Here is a 17,929-nt window from a genome sequence, read left to right on the forward strand (position 1 = left end):
TGTGGATGGGCGAGTGGTAGGTCAACAAAATGGATGGATAGTTCTTGGAGAATAGAGTCTTCAAGGAAGATTTGGTCTGGGATATCATCATAGGATCTCTTTTCAACTTCCTCAAGAATGTCTTTGATTTCAATAAGGTCACGGTAAATGTTTGAAAAAGCGTGACCATTCTCATTGGTGCCCCCAGTTGTGGGTATGCCAAAGCAAAGACTTGACTTTGATTCCCACTTGTGTGCATCAATGGGGCACTGCATGGCTCTTTCTTCTAGTCCTAGACCACCACCTTGATAGTTCCATTTGTTAGTGATGAGCTTATGTTCTTGGGGATACTTTTGACTGAAGTGATCAAGGCATGCTTGATTTCATGGAGGTGCATACTTATGTAACCAATTTTTTATATCTGGAGTGAGCTCCTCATGAAGAGGGATTTTTGAGGATACAAAGGTTGTTGGGCCAAACTATTTGTATCAAGGAGGTGGAATCTCCTTAGCTTTGTGATATGTTAGTCATCCATGGGCATGTGGATCAAGTGGGAGTGCCCCGAGAGCAAATGTGTCTGACAAACTATACTCTCCACAACCTTTGTTATTGATCTTCACAGTAGACAAGGTGGAGGCAAGGATGGTTTTTGGGTCATTACAAGTGTGGGATGAGCTGGCGATGGATGTGTTGATATCAATTCCAGGGCAATGGTTTATATATGAATCTTCAACCGCATTGCAGTAAGCAAAGGGTTCTAGATTTGCATGGATGGTTACCTCAGTGCCCTGATGCAAAAATTTGACACACTGATGGTAAGTGGATGGAATAGCTTTCATGGCATGAATCCATGGGTGACTGAGGAGGATGTTAAATGGTAGGTTTAGATCAATAACATGGCAGAGTGTTTCTTGGATGACTGGCCTAACCTTGATTGGTAGCAAAATAGTTCCTACTATGGTTCTTTCCAAGTTGTCATAAGCTTTGATGGTGATAACCTCACTGATGATATTTGCCTCAATATACCCAGCTTGTTTTATGAATTTTAGGGTGCAAATATTCAAGGCTGATCCATTATCTATCATTACTCTTTTTACAACAAAATTGGATACCATGATGGCTATATGAAGCGAAAGGGTGTGATCTAGCTCGATCACGGGTATGTTGGTGGGTATGAATGATAGGGTACATGAGGAGGATAGGTGTCCAATGAGATTACAAAAATTAGTAGCGTTGATATCTGAAGGGACACAAGATTCTATGAGAGCACTGTCAAGGATGTTTTTGTACACAGGACTAGTGTGGAGAAGGTCTAAAATGGAGATTTGGGCTGGCATGTTCCCGAGGTGTTCCAAGATATTGTATTGGCTTTTGGATGGAGTTGATGATACTGCTGGGGTTGATAGTGCTGATGGGACTGATGGGGTTGCGATGTTTAATCATGCTCTTCTGGTGGTGACTGCACACTCATTGTTTGGGCCTTGGATATTGATAACATTGACAGAAGGCTCCTTTTTAGATATACAACCGATGAGGCTACCATAGTCTATGTAGGATGAAGGGTGGTCATTGTTCTTCCCATGCTATTGGTTTGGTTGGCAGTTGTTGGTGTTGTTGTTGTTGGTTTGGATAGGTGCTTTTCCAGGATTTTGGTTGTTGTGAGGAGAAAAAGCATTTTGATAGATCTGCAAGCCTACATTGGGAGAGGTTTGTGCTCCGACTATGATTTCTTTCTGATCAATGAGGTCCTACACATAATCTTTCAGCTTCATGCATCTGAGGGTGGTGTGCCCTTTCACCCTATGAAACTTGCAATACTCATTATCTCTATACCATACAGCTTTGGATTGGTTTGGGTTGATTTGTTGGGTAGGAGGAAATTTGATGAGGTCTTCCTTGACTAATTTCTCAAAAATGATATTCAATGGCTCACTAAGTGGTGTATAGTTTTGAGGTGCAGGTTGGAACTTGGGCTTTGGTCTTGCAGCTACATTGATGGCATTAGCTTGATTGTTAGACCCTTGAAAGTTGGGCTTTGGATTGTGGGTTTGAAAGCTTTTTTGATTCTACTATTGGTTGTTGATAGCTTGTTGATTGTTTGGTTGATAAGGTGGGTTGGACTGATTTTGGGAAGGACCAACAATATTTGCATGTTTGGTGTCAGTGACCCCATCTGTTGCAACATGCTTGTTTTTGTTCCAATACCTAGACTTGTCATTTGAATGTGTTTGATTTTGGTTGGCTTCTTTGTAAATCTTGACCACACCATCTTTAATGAGTCCTTGCTCAAGGATCATTCCTTTCTCTTTGATATCTTTGTAGGTCTACAAATAGTTCATGGTCATATGGTGAGCCAAGCTGGGATGGCATTATCAATAAACATTTTCACCAAATGGCGCTCTAGCAAGGTGCAAGATATGCGAGTGGTAAGGGTTTGCCATCTTTGCAAATATTTGGGAAGGCTTTCTCCACCTTTTTTCTTAGTGTGGACAAGATCAACTACTGATAGTTTTGTTTCAACAAGATGGGCATATTGGGATACAAATTCCTCAGACAATTCAGCAAAGTTTTTAATTGTGCCATATGGGATTCTATAAAACCATTCAAGAGCTGGTTCGGCCAAGCTTTTGGGAAAGAGATGCAAGAGGAAGACATCACCGTATGCCACTTCTTGGTAGTACATGTAAAATTCTTTAATATGTGTGACAAGGTCTCCTTTTCCTCTGAATTTGTCAAACTTGGGTATCTCAAAGTGTTTTGGAAATGGTTTCATGGTAATGGCTCTATCAAATGGGTAAGGACACACATTCTCAAACTTGAAGGTTTTTGGATAATTTCCCTCCTGGATGTTCTTCAAAGCTATCTTCATGGCTTCCCATTCTGAATTAATGGGTGATGGTTTGGGTGCCCCCAACATAGGAGTCCCTTGAGGTAGGTATGTGCTAGATGGGGCAATGGAATATGGATCTTTGAGGTATGGGCTGGTAGGGATTGTACATGGCTTGGGCAACTGAATGGTGGATGATGGGTTGCTAAGGTGGAGGTGGCACATATTGCTGCATGTGTTGTGAGGCTTGCTACTAATATTGGATTTGAGGTTGGGATTGAGGAACATAAGCTAGCTATGCGATAAATAGATTGCTTTGTGGAGGTAAGGTATAAGATGGTTGTGAAGCTTGGGGAAAGGATCGGGGAGCTTGTGGAACTTGACTTTGGATTTGAGGAGTTTGACCAATATATGTGGGTTGTGCCCCCATTTGGGAAGGTATCTGCATGGAAAAAGAGGCCAAGTAATTGGTAGTTGGTGGTGGTGGATTTCCTCCTAGAAGTGGCATAGAAAAATAGTTAGTAATAGGAGGAAATGGATTAGTTGGTGGTAGAGGTGGTGGGAATTGAAAGCTTGGAAATGGAACTGATGGGGTGTGATAGCTTTGTGGTTGGATTTGAAAGCTTGGTAGAGTGGTGGTAGGAGCTTGGGTCACTTGAGAGCTTGGCAGAAAATTGGTAGTAGGTTGTGGAGTTTGATAGCTTTGTGGAGTGAGGGCAGTAGCTTGTGGATTTGTGGCTGATGGCACTAAGCTCCAAGGACCTAGTGGAAATGATGGAATTGTGCTCTGAGCTAAAGTAAACAAGCTCAGGGTGATGAAAGGTTGATTACTTGGCCCCATGGGTGGCATCCTAGTTGTATATTGTTGAGGTTGGCTAAAGATGCTATCACTCATTTGGGAGATGGGTGGATTTGGAAAGCTAGGTTGGAGAGTAGCAACAACAATAGTGAAGGGAGTGAATGATGAGGTGTTTTGGGTGAAGGGGGTTTGGGATGGAGTGGTATGGACCAATGGTGGAGTGATGGTGGCTAGATTGGCTTGCGGAAAGGAGATTTCAACTTGAGTGGATGCTCATATGTTTGGGTCTGTTGGATCATAAGGATTGGCTTGAGGCTCTTCCTTTGGCACATATTGAGGATAATCTGAATCATAAGAGCCCATTGGGAGTGGTAGTTTTCCAAAAAATGGGTGAGATGGATCTGATAATGGAAGAGGTTTTCCAAAGTTGAAGGCTCCTATATTGTCCCTTCAAAAGTTAGCCATGATTGTTTCTTTGTTCTTATCTATAATGGTGTTCACCAATATTGCATTCCTGGTTGGTTCATGAAAGCTTCAATGTTAGTAGGTGATGGTATAGTGTTCTCTAGGCTGAAGGATGGTTGAGTGCTCAAGGGGAGCAATGTTGTTTGATCCAAATGATAGGGTTCCATTATTTCTTTCTTCTTCTTGGCTAAGTGAATGATAGGTGGCATGAAAATGTTCCTAGGGATGAGATGCAACAATGCAGATGGATGCAAAGGGGGAAGGCTTTTCTATGTAAATGATTTCCTAGGTTGAGGCAAAGCTATATGACAAACCTAAGGAGGATTGGGTTGGGGATTCTAACTTCAAAGATATGTTGCCAAAGCATGAAAGGTTTGCTTTCCTATGTGCAAGCTTGGTGGTGATTGTGTCAACTTTAAGGATAGACTGATGATCCTTTAGGAAAAACACGAGAATGACCACTTGTGGATCCCAACCTTTGGCTCAAGGTGATGAGGGATAACAAGTGACAAAGCTAGATTACCCTAGACAAAGCTCTGTCAGAGGGATAACCTTGGTGAGGCTAGTGGATTTGCAAGATGGTAGGAATGGAAAACCTTTGGCAAGGTGACAACAATTTTGAAGGCTTGGATGTGAAAATTAGGCTTTTTGGGATGCTAGCTAGGTTTGAGGGGATTGGTTTGATTCTAAGGCAAAGAACTAGATGAGATGGATGAGTTAAAATGATTTAAAGGGATAACTTAGAATGGTTGGCTTTCCTACAAAGATGACTATAAAGTGAAACTTATGCAAGAAGATGTGGAAAAACAAGGGGGCCTAATCATAGAAATCACGCCTAGTTGGTAAGACATAAGCAGGGTTAACTCCTGGATGCTTGCTAAGTCTAATAGTGCGATCTAACCAGGCATCCTGACAGGTTTTGTCAGCCGCTTTGTCTTCTACTTTGTGGAGTTTGGCAATTTGAGGGCTTGGTGTTACTTCCTTTCTCTTGGCTGAAATTTCTTGGTATGCCTGAGAGGGCTTGAATTTGGCTTTGTGAAACTTCTATTTGGGTTTGGGTTGTTCTGACATAAATTCCTGAATCTGTTTGGCTTTGAGAGATTGTGGTTATTTTGCTTCAACTTGTCCAACTTCTAAAATAGACAGTGACTACGCTAAGTGTGCCCTAAGCTAGGATTGACCAAGTTTGGCAAACATTCATTCAAGTAAAAGATCAAGCAATAGATAGGAATAACTAGATAGAAGTTTGTGATTCTTAGAAGATAGTAACTGGATCGTGGAGTATGTATGTTTTACAAATGTTTTGATCAGTCACTTCAAACACGTTAACATCTTAGATGGTTTTCTACAAGGTTGATAGTTGGTTTAGCTAGGGAGTCCTTGATATACCCAAGGTGCGCGAGGCCAAAATCTGTAGATGAAACCAAAATAATGTCACACATTCGAGAGGAGCGGTAACCCACTTCTCCTCTTTCACTTCTCAAGGGTATAAAGTTCCTTGAGGCTTAGCCCGTGTGACAAAATCTTGATCCCAAGAGAGGTGTCTTTGGATTCACCTCCCAATCTTTATACTCCACCAGAATGCTGGAGTTGTGGTTGTCCCAAGGGTTGATAAAATCTCCAAGCAGGCCTCCTAAAAGCTAAGACATTATTTTGGATCCTAATCTTATGCACCCAAGATGGCCTCGAAAGATGACAAGGGGAGAGAAGACTTGGATGATCTCAGGCTAAAAGATAGAGTTCTTTTCCAACTGATGCTTTAAGTTTTATGATCTAGACCTTTTGAAAACACACGTGATTTAAGATGCAAAGGTTCAATTCCAATTTGAAATGCACCAAAAAAAGAGAAGTGATAGAAGAATGAATACACCAAGAAGATTTAGGGTCAACAAAAAGTAAACTCGTGCACCTGGAGGCCCTCCACATCAAGTATCGATTGATTTTCTTTTAGGCATTCAAGATTGAGTGTGAGTTTGTTTTAAGCTCAAAACAAAGATGTGTGTAAAGCTCAATTTCAAGCGTGCACCCGAAGGCCCTCCACATCAAGATTTGTTCAATTTGTATGCCCAAATGAAGTGTTAGTGAGACTAATGTGCATTCAAGAAATTTTCTATCTTAGAAAAATCAATAAAAACTCAAGTGAGTGGAATTTGATTTTTGTGGAGCACTTAACACCTTCTTAGGTAGACCCATCCCCATATATGGTGTTGATATTGCAACCAATGGTTAGAATGATGGGCGATTAAAAAGGGTGAGTCCAACAACAAATTCACTCAAAGTGTCTTTATTTGTTTTTATAACTTAGAAAGTTTCTAAAATATGGATTCTTTTTATGCCCCAAAAGATGATTATTTGATCTATGGCATTCAAGATTGGATTTTTTGTTTTAATCATGCATTCATATAAAATAAAATAAAAATAAAAAATATGATTTTTATCCATGGTAGTCAAGAGTGATTTTAGCAACGTGCATTCAAAGACAAGTGATTAAATATTCAAATTTTTTCCTTTGAGCATTCAAGATTGAGATTTTGCATGTTGTTTTAAGAACTTTGAAGTGTTTTGTTTTAACCTTATATCATTCAAGATTGTTTTGGACTCAAAAGTGAAAATGACTCTTTGCACTTTGGTTTTCATTCAAGATTTTGTGTTCTAGTTTGCATGTTTTAAGCCCAAAAATGATATTCCTAGATTGTTTTGATGCATGAAAAACCCAAGAAACATTCAAGATTTTGCAACAAGACATTTGTTTGAAACAAATAACAAAGCTTTTAGGACAATTTTGGCAACCATTTAGGACTCTTAGTTTTCATGAGATTTTTAAAAGAACTTTAAAATATTTGCAAATGAGGTTCATTTTATCCTTGATTGATGCTTTGAGTTTGATTTAGATTTTAGTGTGCACTTAGTGTTGATTTTGAACCTTTTGAAATGAAAACTTGAAGTTCTTTTTAAATTTTCAAAAATGAAGTGTTCCTAACTTTGCATGAATCCATCTAAAGCCTTGATGTTGCAAGGATGCAAATGATTGGATTGGTTTAGTTTCACTTGTTAAAAGATTTTTTTTTTTTTTTGCAAATTTTTAGTTTTTAATGGATTTAAGTATGATTTGGGGGTTCATTTTAAGCACTTAAAAAAAGTGTGTCTGATTTTGCTTCTTTAAACAAAAAAGGCCAAGATCCCTCAAGAAGAAGAAGAAGAAGTAGACAGAATAGAAGAAGAATATAGACAAGAAGAGAAAGAAGAATTCCAAGTGCTTCGTCCACCTATAAGCTTGAAAAATCTGCAAACACTATGAGATAGACTATGAGTTCCTTTGTCTTCTTCATGCTCATGTGGACCTAAAAAACCAATTTATACAATCCTACCAATCACAAAAACAAGCAAAATTAGCCAAAATCAGAAAATGACATACAAAACTTGACTAAAAAAGCTAATGAAGATGACCCATGCGAGGTCCCACCGGGCGTGCCAAAATGTATATGCTACTTTAGTATGTTAGAAAAACTAAATTAAAACAATCAAAAGCATTTGCATACTAATTTAACATAACTTCATAAGAGACAAAGTGAAGTCCTCAAATGAGAATATGAGCCATGGATAGGTTCTCTCAATGAGGATGATCACTTGATGTAGAGGTGTGTCTAATAGCTAAGATGGCTTGATTATGTATGTATGCTCAAATTCTCAAATGTGCTTCAATGGAGGATTTTTGATAGATTTTGGTGAATGAATTTGATGTAAAAATGGCTTCTCAAAATGGCATTATGGATTTACTTTCTAGATTGTGTTAAAATGGCTTGGGAGAGGATTCCTTAAATAGGAAAAGGGCTTGAGGGACCAAGGGCTAGGATGCAAGGATGGGAGAAAGCTTATCGAAGGTTTAGATTGAATGAGAGGAGAGCACATGGATTGTGCTTTCTTATAGCCAATTAGGGAGTGACACATGTCACAGGGTCATTGGTTAGAGCAAGAGGGGTTGAGGGGTCAACAAAGGAGGCTCAAAGCTCATAAAGATCCTCATAATGGCTTGTAAGAGCAACAAATGGGCTTGTAAAAGTCATTTATGGCTTTTTGGGCTTCATAAAATTTTATGGTTGGGATATTTTGAGGGGATAGACTTTGGCTTGGCTTAGGAAAGTCTTAAGCTTGTTTAGGATTGTGAAAATGATTAAGGGTAGGATTAGAGATGGCTTAGGATTAGATTAGGGATGTTAGAGATGGGCAAGTGGATGGCATTTAATGAGGGTGGGTGAAGGAGGAGATATTTGTTGGCTTTGGCTTGGGTTAGCAAGTCTTAACCCATGTTTAGGGAATGTGACAAGGTTAGGAGGGGATTAGGATTAGGATTAAAGATAAGGATTGACATCTTCTAGAAGAGTCTAGGCTTTGGATGAGGATGAAGACTTTCTAGAAGAGTCTCTAGAACTTCGTAGGATGGGGATAAATAAGATTTTTAGGAAATAAATAAAGTTTTATTTATTTCAAGGGTTTGGGTTGAGGAGATATTTATTAAAATATTTTTAATAAACATGAGGATTAATATATAATATTAATTAAATATTTTGAGTTGGGATTAGGGGTAGGAAATGATGGGATTAGCCTTTAATCAAAATTAAAGAAGGATTAGAAGATTTTGGAAGAGGTTAGTGATCTTAAGGAAATTGGCCAAGTTTTGGGCAAAAAATAAATAAATAATTTACTTTGGGATTTTTGGTCAATTTATTAATTAAATAATTAATAAATAAGGAAATAATTTTTAAATAAGATTTAAACATTTTTGGGAGGGATTCCTTAATTAAATATTTTTAATTAAGATAAAGAGATTTAATGGCATAAAAATAAATAAATTAATTAATAAATGATGATGTCATCAGGGACTTTTTTAGAAAATTAAAATACTTTATTTTCCAAAGGATTTTTAGGTGTCTACATCTGGTATTTCTACAAGGGGTGTGGATTTAAAGGTTCCACTAGAGGACGGGGGTATGTTATTCTTGGCCTTGTGGACTTCCCCATACCTTGTTTTCAAGTTCAATTATCCTTTCCACCTCCTTATTATAAGCCTCAAGAATTGTTTCATATTTATTCTGTAACTCAGACATAACCTGTTCCTCCTTCTTAGCGGTGGCCAAAAGAAACTTAGAAGAATCCACATTCCAATATGTTGCCTACACATGTGAGGTGTTAGCAACCCTTCTTACAAGTATATTTCCCATCAACCCAGACTCATCTGATTGTGATGATGTGGCTCTAGATCCCTTTCTCAACGACCAACTAACCAATGTAGCTTGATCTTCAATGAATGCAGTGCCTTGGAAGTCACTTCTATTTGAGTCTTGCAACTCCAATCTACTTAAAATAGAATTGAAAATTAGTGCATCTGCAATATCCCAATGGGGTAATAATAAAATATTAGATTCCTTTATCATCTTCCTCCCCTCCTTAGGGCTTATATTCTACAATTCCTTCATCATTTCTTCCTTAATTTGGTTTTGCATGGGAGTTTCATCCATTTCTAGATGCTCTATTTTCATGTTTTTACATTTCTCTTCGAAAATGTTCATGTTTGTCCTCCATGCAAACTACTGAAAAGCTCTAGATTTTACAAAACTGTCATCAATCAAAAATTTATGACTTGCTTGTTCTAATACAAGGTCCAATTCCCTGCCTCTATAATCAGCTATTGATAGATCCAAACTTCAGAGAGGAGGCTCTGGAGGGTTACCCTCATCTAATTCTTCTTGAGTAATAAAAATACTCCCCCATGATCCCATTTGTTCAACCTATTCACCAGTGAGTTGTTCTTCTCCAATCCTCAAAGGAGATTGAGTGGGTGAATACTTCTCAACTTGAGGCCTTTTTTCTATTATTACCTTTTGCCTCTTAGGACTATGCTCTTTAGGTCTCTCCTCTTGGGCTATACTAGTGGATCCTATTATTTTTTTGCCCTTATCTATAGGAACCCTTTTATTCTGAACTATAGTATACCTAGGCCTCTTTTGTACAATTATTTTACTAGCTCCCACATTTGGGGTGAAAGCCAATATCCTCATGACCTCTATGGCCTTATCAAGATAAGAATCAATAAAAATTTGTTTCTTTTCATTCATGACTTCCATTATCTTAGGGAAGGTATTCATGAGTTCACTTATTTTGTCATCCTCTGTAATAGCATTATCTAAAGGATCGTATTTATTATCAAAACAATGAATGAATTCTAAGACCTGGGAATAAACCCTCCACTTTTCCTTTTTAGTTTCTTGCTCTTGCAATGAGAATTCATTCCTTATAATTTCCTCTAGATAATAAGAATCATGCTTGACCGGTCCCAACTTGATTCTATGCCTCAACATTTGATTGGAAAATCCCTCAGAGTCACAAAAATGGGGGTGAGAGATAGCCATCATATACTGCTCCAAATTTTTTTACAAAAAGAGCCATCCCCCTTTTGTAATCACAAACTATTGGGCCACTGTGTAGGTAGGGAAAATTGACCCTAACTACCTTTTCAACAAAAAACATTTCTCCCACTGCCCCTAACTGCCACAAAATTTCAGCCACTCCTACCTTCAAACGTACTTGATAAGGCAAGACATGAGGACTCCCTTTAAAACCATAGATTCTTAAAATAGTAGAAATAGAGTAAGGGATAATATCTCCCCTATTATGTGAAAATTTCAAGTTATGGGGGTTATCCATAGGCCTGATGAGACTCATTAGCATCCTAGGGATTCTAGGATTTTCACTCAATATGAGGCATCTTAATTTAGTAGCAAAATATCTATCAAATCTAACAAAACAAGCATTACTTGCATCTCAGGTCATATCTGCACTCCACAACTGGATTGGTAGTATTTCCCCATTTTCTTCTCTATTTAGTTCCATCTCATTACCAAAATATGTCACTCCTTTGAACAAAAACATATGCATTAATAAAGAATAGTGACCAAAAGTTTTTTCCACCTTGCCCTTCGTAGTCCCAACTAAACCAATGTGAATTTATTCACCCAAAAAAGAAGCAAAATAAAAAATAACCTCTACACCAAAAGAAGCAATTTGAACCATCATGTACATGAGGCCAATGGGCATGAACTCCTGCTCATCTTCACCAAAAACTCTGCACAAGGTCATGTATATCTCTACAGCCTGGAAAGTGAAAAGACTCTTCTTAAAGGGCTCTCTAGAAGCTATAGTAATTATTGGCAAAGATCCTATTGTACCAATATGTGCCCTCAGTGCACCTCCCCTAATTACATCCCTCTTTGCTTTGTATTTATTTTCTAATTCTGGCAGATTGATTTGCACATGGTAATCTAACAAAGGTTGTAGGTCAAAAACTTCTCTAATTTCTTTAGGACTAATTGAGACTAGGGGCACACCATCCTTTCTTCTCACAACCCTAATGGCTTGGTCATAATTCTTGGCAATGGCTTCAAGAAAATCATAATCCATTAAAACACTCAGAACTACTAACTTTCCCAAATCAAAATTCCAGACATTAGCATGTGGGACAAACAACTTTCTTTATGAAAACCACTTTCTGAATAGGATAATACTAGTTTGAGTGGTTATTGCATCCCTTACCCAATTCCCCTTGTCATACAGGCCATCTATAATTTTAAGCCTAAGGTTTAAGGAAATCAATTTTTTAACTTGTGCAGGCTCTACAGTAGATTCCGGGAGTAGTTCTAATAAATCATCATGGACATTCCTATCCATATAATTAATTTTCTGAGAAAATGGTTTCTTAGGAGACATTTTGATAGTATTGAGAAAACTGGAATGCCACAGAGGGTATAATATGAGTACTTACTTGACTTGCTGAATTTGTTCTTCTCTAAACTTCTGTAATTGCTCTCGAACAATAGAAGAATAAATTCACATCTTTACCAAGCTTATCACGATGCAATCACAGGCTCTTGTGCTCAAAAAACTTGCAATCTTTGTTCATGTGGGACTAGAATTAATGAAAATCTCTTGTGTTATACTCTATTTCTACCACACGTGAAACTTTCACTTATCATAAATGCGCAGGACAGAAAGACAGAGTGGCATCGCACTTTCTTTTTTAAACTTGTGTCATTGATCCTCAAAAAATCCTACGATCTGGGAATGCCAACTAAGCTGACTTAGTTTTCTTCTTAACACATTGGCAGTCAAGCAAATAAAATACCTCTACCTATACCTTTCCTTCAAGGCCGGTGCTTCAAACTGGGCCCATGGATGACCACGGACACGTGTCGTCAACTCGCTAACTTGTTATACATAACTCTCGAGCATCTTTCCACAACGAGCTAGCGATGACCACTAATCTTTCTTTAATCATGTGGCAGATAATTGAAACAACCTTTAAGAACATAATGGTGGGTCCCTTACTCATTAACTCACTATACTTATTCATCGCACATCTCTTCATAGTGAGTTAATGAGCATTGTTGATCTAGATTTGATCCCGTGGACAACAATTTACTGCAACAGTGGTGGGCCATCACTCGCTAACTCACTATACATAACTTCCAAGCACTTCTTCATAGCAAGTTAACAATGGCCTTTGATCCTAGCTTGATCTCATGATCAGAAATATTTGTACTTTATACACGGGAAGTGGGTCCATGATACCGCTATCACTGAGCTAACTCAACACGTTGGCACATATATATTTTCTAATCTCTTAATGACATCATATGTCCTGGGCCTCGCCGTGTTTATGACTTTTAGGTGGGTCACTATATCGCTATCAGCATGAATACCAACAATTTAGTTAGTGATATGGAAAGCTCTAATGAATCAAAATTTTTTGGCTCAAAGATGCTTTTCTATGCCAACTGGAATCTACGAGAAGAATTTCAATACAACGTTGTCAAGTTGGAAATTAAAATTTCAACTTATACAAGGAAAAAGTCCCAATTTCATCAAAGTTACATTATTAAATCCAAATCTTATTGTTGTTATACTTTGTCAAATCCTAAGTCCTTGTGCAATCATCACATTTAAAAGCCAAAATACATTTGCCATTGTTATTATTAATTAATAGGTATGAAGGATATGCTATACTTTATATCTTTTAGTTTTATTTTTAATTTTTAACCGATTTTATTTTTTTCTAATTAAATGATATAAGATTTTTTATCTATATGAATTATTATTTGAAATATATAATATTTTTTAAAAGGAATTCTTAAAGTGATTTAGAAATTCAATTGGTTGAAATATATAATATTTTTTAAAAAGCATTCTTAAAGCACTATTAAAAATTTAATTAGTTCTCATGCTATTTATAAAAGAATGTATAATATTATTTTTAACAAACACTTAAAGTTTCTAACATATAAAGCTTTAAATGAATTAAATTTATAAATTTTATAATAAATATATGTCTCACCTTACGTAACATTTGGAATCAAGACAAGATACCTTATATTTTTAACAAATGCTAATTATAGTATTTTGCCACCATGTAACTTGATTTGCACAATCTCAACCTTATCACATCACTCATTCGGGGCCCACCTTTGAGGATTTTTAGTTACATCACCATTTTCTGAGCAATCGCTACTAGCATAAATACCAACAAACCTGACTAGCAAAATGGTGAGTTTTGGTAATCATTTAAAAAAAATTCTCGAAAAAGAAACCACAAAAGACATTAACCTACAAAGAAACAAAAATGAAACGTGCACCATATCTTCTTCGGGATCCTCAAAATTACTTCTTACCTCAGAAGGACACCGTCTTTGGAAAATTCGGGCATTTGCTATATCGCCACCGAAAAATTGCAAGTATTTCTCATTAGCGACTTGGCGAATCACCAAACAAATTTGAACTCTGGTGACACCACATTGCAAGTTTTTTCCACATGCATTTCTTCTTGAAACTAACAGGTCTAGGATGTATCACATGGTCATAAGATCTTCTCGTGAACACATTTTGTGACATCAGATTCCACTTTTCAGTATCATAGATAATTTTTTGTTGATCGCTATCTCGCTATGCGTAACATGTCAGCATCTTGCCATAGAGAGTATGTGACAACCGTGGATTCAAATCAGATCCAACGGTAGGACTAAAAACCCCTTTTCTCAAAAGACTCAACCACGACATCCAAACAGGTGGGAGCAGAATATTCATTCTTTGCCCCCCCCCCCACCCCCCCCCCACCCCCCCCCCCCCCCCCCCCCCCCATTTTTTTTTAAAAGAATTCGCACTAGGTTAAACTTTATAATCCAAACCTAGGGTTTTTCACAAATTTTCAAAGGTACAAAATATACTAAACCAAAACCCAAAACCCTATGACTTGTTAGAAACTTCTCATCTAATTTTTTTATTTTTTTTTAAAATTGATATGCAAAAAATAGAACCAACACAATACATCCCTAATGACATCCTCTTCCCAAATTTTATATGGGTCATAAACCCTAGTGGGGGCAGTGGGGAAATTTAACTCTCTTAGGAATTTTTGGTTGTTCCCAACCCCCTCATTTCTTGCCAAGATATGTACCGGAGAGGGTGGGTGTAGTGGAAATTTTTTGGCAGTTGTTATCCATGAATAGAGAATATCTAGGGCCAACCATTAAAAAGCGGTCTTTTGTGTGTAGAAATTTCAAAGTAGGGGATTTTGAAATTGGTAAACCGATGATGATGCGATCTCTGCCCTCCTCACGGTTTCACAACACATAAACTATTAACTTTCACTTTGACAATAACATTGTGATAGACCTGTTAAAGCCTTTCTCATGGTTTTGCAACTGCCAACTTCAAACTAATGAAACCCTTTGCAAACCTCCGATGCCATTGACTTCATGTATGTTTTTTTTAACCTTGAATACAATGAAATGATTCGCCCAAAAAATTAAAATTTTATTGTCATTATTAGTTTTTCTTCGCCAATGTATAATTTTTTTGTGGTTTTAAAATAACACAATTTTCCCAGATTTTACACATTGTTTGAGAGACTATGAATGATTTGCCAATGGAGATTATTATTTTTTCTTTGTAAACTATTTTTTTCACCACAATTTTTTTTTTTTTTTGTTAGGTGTTTTACACCTTTCACCAATTTTCTAAAGGAGGGGTTTCTTAAAGTATACCTTACTCTCAATCCCTCATTATAGAGGTTGGAATTTGATTGTATTGAATTGTTGTCAAAATAATCATGCATTCTAGTTTTCATATTTTCTTAAATTCTTTAATGTCATTTTAGAATATGAATGCATACATTTAGCTTAATGTCTTTTATTTCTTAGATTAATGCTTATATTTTCATATAGATTAATTGTATAATCATATTCTACATCAAATCCTTCATTCTATAAAGGTTTGGTTGCCTGCATCTCGATCTGAGAGCACAATAGGTAAAATCCTTCTAGTTAGAAGGCAAGAAGTCACATTGTTGAGCCTCTTGGATAAATAATCCCTTGTTTATTCAAGGATGAACCTACATATAATGACCATGTTGAAGTGTGAGCACACAATAGGGAACTTTTTCACATGAGAAAGTGGAGTTACACGTGCAAAACCTTCAAATCTTCAAGCAAAAATGAGATTTTCTATGCAAAAATCTAGAAGACTGTATGGACAATTATGATAGAATAATCAAAATAATAGAAAACAAGATAGATGAGGCCAAAAAAATTGTATACTTCAACTCTACTTGTGGAGCCACCAAGGATTAATATGAATAGAAGCCAAGTAAAACATTTAGTTAGAGGCTACCCAGTTCACCTTCGAAAGGAGGCATAATCTTTTGTGCAAGGAGGGGGAAGAATCTCTCTTGTAGAACTCACCATAGGCATGCTACTAGGAATTGGAAGGTGGTATACATGCTTGACCCCTACCATTGGGGTGTTCATTTAGCATATATGTTATTGAGCCCTTTGAATACATCAAAAACATGGGCACCCTCTTGGGGGTGACACAATTATGTGAGATGCACGCATGTGCATAAGTTGTGGGACAAAGGTTTTTTCTTTTCTCTACCATTTTCTATTTTTAGGGATAAAGTGTGTTTGTTATTGAGTTTTAAACATGTCCAAACCTATATAAACAAATTGAAGGTAAAGACTCCCTCATCCCTCTGAGTTGCTTGCTCTTAATTGGATTATATTTGACTACTACTTGCTAACTGTGTCTTGTTGAAAACACTTTGTCTTACTTGAAACCCAACATTTCTTCAAAAAATTGAAAATAAACCTTGAAATCTATCTATTATCTATCAAACTTACCAACAATCTATTCAAAATACTCTAAAATTTTCAAAATCTAGTTTAGTTGTCAATCTAGTCTTAAGTTTCATGCGTAGTTTGTAACATTTTGCATGAGTAACTTTTTTCCTATCACTTCTTCACACATGTCTATTTAGATCCTCACATGAGAACTTGCATATCTCCATGTGAGATCTTGTTGACAACCCCTATTTTGTTTGCCAAAACCTAGCACTTCTTCACATGGCCTGTAGGACATCCTCGTGCAAGTTTATATTATTGTTTTGAGATTTTTCCTATACCTATATACTTTCTTGTGTGCCTCCCAAAGGATCTTCACATGATACCTTGAGCTAAAACTATCAAATCAACTTGTTTGAGCAATCTGTACTCTATGTCTAATCTATTTCTTGCATCGATTTTCCTCTTCTTTATTTGTGTAGAGTCCCAAATAGTGGCATTTTTCTTAGCTGATGACTTGTGATCTATACTCTAACTAGTCTCGTCTCTTAGTTGTCTTATTCTCATCCTCTAGTGTTAATTATACTTTATGTCATGATAGTCATAATCTTTGGCTGTCTTGGCCTCTACTTAGACTATTCGTACTTTAGTATACAATACTCTTTCTTTATTTTTTTGAGACTACATTTTAGTGTGATCCTTATCTTGGTTTTCGCTTCTTGTCCTTGTCTATGACTATCACAAAAAGAAGTGGAAACAAGTTTTATCCCCTTAGACTTAGGCATGATTGAGGTAGAGCTCATAATTGTGGTAGAGGTCACCTTCTATTTTATACGCAATTTGTGTCTAGCTCATCTAGTGAGGCATCTTCATGATCTCTCTCACCTGTTAGATCACCTTGAGTCTAGCAAACATTCTCCATAAACTTACAACAAGCTAGGAACCCTTTTTTTATCAAGAGAATCTTGAGGCTAGAAAAGTTCCTACATCTTAGAACAAAACTTCTGAATTCCTTTTCAAAGGACCTTTCCATTCACAACATACTGAAACTAAGCATGTTCCTATAATGGCTGATTATGAAGCTAAACATGGTAAAGTTCAACCTAGGAATGATAAAGAAAAGACCATGAAACTGATGAGGAATAAGAAGAGGTGGAAATACTTCCTAAATACATAACAAAGTGCCATAAAGACAAAAACTTTCAAAAGGTCATGGAAATCCTACTCAACGATTAGAAAGAAAAATATTTTCTCAAACTTGCCCAAGAGGGAGCTAAGCTACCCATCATTTCAATGTGGAAAAAATCATCACACCTGAGGAGGAAATTGAGACTTCTAAAATCTAAAAACAATTGAAAGTCATCCAAGACCAACTAGCTTAGATGATGTGTGAGAAAGACAAACCTGCAAAAACATACACCTTAGATGGTCTTTGTTCATTTTCATTTGGCAAGAGCATAGACATGCCTCCTTTTCCAAGAGAAGTAGAGCTACCTAATGATGATAAATACTTTGGAATCACTAATCCTCAAGATCACTTGTGAGAATTCAGTGCCTTGTCTATGGAATTTATGCATAATTAGACATATCTCATGCATTTATTCCCAAGAAGTCTAGGTGGTTAGGCTATGGAGTGGTTTCAATAGTTGCCTCCTGGTATCACGACATTTGATGAAATTGCCAACTTGTTTGTCT

Source organism: Cupressus sempervirens, chromosome 10, assembly GCF_028749045.1.
Source record: "Cupressus sempervirens isolate cs-2001-9-10 chromosome 10, ASM2874904v1, whole genome shotgun sequence".
Classification (NCBI taxonomy): domain Eukaryota; kingdom Viridiplantae; phylum Streptophyta; class Pinopsida; order Cupressales; family Cupressaceae; genus Cupressus; species Cupressus sempervirens.